Source organism: Xenia sp. Carnegie-2017, unplaced genomic scaffold (assembly GCF_021976095.1).
Source record: "Xenia sp. Carnegie-2017 unplaced genomic scaffold, XeniaSp_v1 HiC_scaffold_23, whole genome shotgun sequence".
Classification (NCBI taxonomy): Eukaryota; Metazoa; Cnidaria; class Anthozoa; order Malacalcyonacea; family Xeniidae; genus Xenia; species Xenia sp. Carnegie-2017.
The window spans coordinates 14,177,956-14,180,534 of NW_025813486.1; the positions used below are offsets into that span (position 1 = coordinate 14,177,956).

Genomic DNA, 2,579 nt, shown 5'->3' on the forward strand with positions numbered 1-2,579 from the left:
CTACTATTAATGCGTGTTTATCTCGATGTCTTCAACGGAGGAAGAAGTCGAATTTGACATCGAATATATTGCTACGGAGGTCCAGCCTTACATGTTTGAACCGCTAGCTAGTAGCAATAATGTTGAAACTGACGAAGATCTGTCTTCGTCGTCGTCAACGGACAGCTCATCTGACGAATATACTCACAGGATTGGAAATACAAACTGGTGCGTTGCTTTTTCATGATTAACATTTCAGATCGCGTCATAAAATTCTTTTCTTTATTTTAATGGCAGGTGTGAGTGTGGACACTGTGTGGCGATGACAACCGGCCGGAAAGCATTTGTTGCCATGAGGAACCGAAGACAGACCCTAAAATTCATGGTGACCATTTATGCATCACAGAAGAACAAGAGTTTCACATGGTCTGCATCAACGAAACAGTCGTTAGAACAGCTATGGTTGTATTCGTTCACGATCACGGGGCAATACCAGACGCTCCAGAAACCGAGTCAGTTTCAGCTTTTTTGATATCTCCTCATATATCGACAATAATTTGCTTATGTTTGATTTTGTTTTGTTTCCCAGAACTTTGCGTTACACTGCCTATAGGCAATGGACAGCATGGATACATGGAAAGCTTGGCAAGAAATATCGACTTCCTATACCATCCTGTGCTGTTAAAGAAATAAGGAAAGCATTTCCTTCACCTTCTGGCATATATAAAGGCTTTGAATATGCACAGCATTTATAAATACCTGTGAGTGTTAGACTTCAGTTTAGTTAAGATTGAATCGTGAAGTATGTTGTTGCACTGCTGTTACTTTATCAACTTTTTCAACTCTACTAGTCAGTGGATCTGGTATTTTTTGTTGTCTTTCTGTTGCAATTGCTTGGTTTAAACTGGAATTAGCATGTCTGCACCTTATCACTTCCTCCATTAGTTGTTTCACATAGTCTGTAAAACAGGGGGAGAAGAATTAAACTGAGAAGTGCAAGAAATGTACCATCAGTAGAACAATTATTTGGCTTTTGAGTGCTAAAACTTGTCCTTACCATAAGTACTATCAATTTTAACACCTTTGATGACTCCACATGACTGTCTTGATTTGGGGTGAGACACTTTCCACATTAATTCCCCATTTTCTTTACTTCCATTTTCATTGAAATGGAGAGCAGCAATCAGTAATCTAAAAATTTAATTTTACTTTTTAGTGTGCCACCTTGCAATCATTTTCAGTATGAAAACAACATTGTTTATTGTTTGTTTACCTAGCTTGCATTGCCTTGTAAAAGAAATGTGTATGCTTTGGTGCATATAGTATAACAACTCGATGAAAACCTTCAAGAGCTGATGTTTGTTTCTCATGGCTGAGCTTCCCAATATCTTTCATGAGATACCTGCTTTCAACAATCGATGCCAATTCAGTAAATGCTCTAGATCCTTGGAAAAGATAGAAAATTTTATGGTGCCCATTTATGTCATATGTTGACAAATAACACCACATTGTGGCATTGGCTGGCAATTGAAGTTTGTTGATAAAGAAAGTATCAATTACTGTAAATAACTATTATGTCTTATACCAGAGCATTTAGGATTAATTTGTACCTTTCTTTATCCATAAGCAAGGCTCAAGAGTACCATGCTCACATTTTGGAAATAATTCGCGATGACCATCATGAATGTTGCAAATGTGATTCAGCAATGATAGCCATTTAGCCTTAAGTAGTTTCTCATCACCACCACTACTTGCAGCACACCAGTAGACATGGTTAGATATTGACTGTGCCCAATCAAGTAGCAATCTACATCCACTCTTCTTACCGGCTGCCATTACCTTTTTTTTGATACCTGTAGAAAAAAATAGACACTGTACATTGGTTAAAAAATTGTAATGCAAAACATAGCAATAATTGATCAAAATATCATGAAATTAAATGCAATTAGAAAAATTCTAAAACCTCTTAATCACTTGGTAATTTATGATTATAAAGATACTCTTTGATCAAATCAGGAAGTACTTTATTTTAAGACCCATTGCTGTACTTTGAGCAGCTTTTGGTAGCCTTAATTTTACCTTTTGCCACATGCCAAACATCAAAATAGTGCTTCACTCCTGGCTGTTGGGTTTTCATGTATTTTTTAACTTGGCAAAGCCTGTCTGTGATAAGATGACTCACTTGAAGATTGTGTGACTGAATAAGTTTAAAAGATCTTTTCAGTCCTTCCAATTCCATTGCCCCTGAGTTTGCAACTTCATTTGACTGTAATAGATATATTAATGCAAATAAAATCATACAGTGTTTGGGATATGTATGTCTGCAAGTATGCATGTATGTTGGTGTATATCACATGATTTAGTTACACACATTGTATTCATGTTGTATAAGTACATATTACACATTTCCTAAAATGTGTTTGCATACAATACTGTTTTGAATACAATACTATAAACTAATGAATTGAGCTAGTTACCTGAACTAATTGTGTGTTTAGAATTTTATTGCTTTCTAAATCCATGCAGCTGTATGAGCAATATTTTGCACAATAGCCTGGTGAATCACATCGTCCATCACCCCAATAACAACCTGCTTTCCC

The 2,579-nt window shown here is 36.2% G+C and overlaps 1 long non-coding RNA gene across 1 annotated transcript; it reads left to right on the top strand.

Annotated features, from left to right (window-relative positions):
- The first annotated feature begins 320 nt into the window (after positions 1 to 320).
- Positions 321 to 1,605, top strand: LOC124449373. Its single transcript, XR_006949369.1, has 3 exons — positions 321 to 491; positions 569 to 740; positions 1,257 to 1,605. It is a non-coding gene; the product is annotated as an uncharacterized LOC124449373 (long non-coding RNA).
- The last annotated feature ends 974 nt before the right edge of the window (positions 1,606 to 2,579 follow it).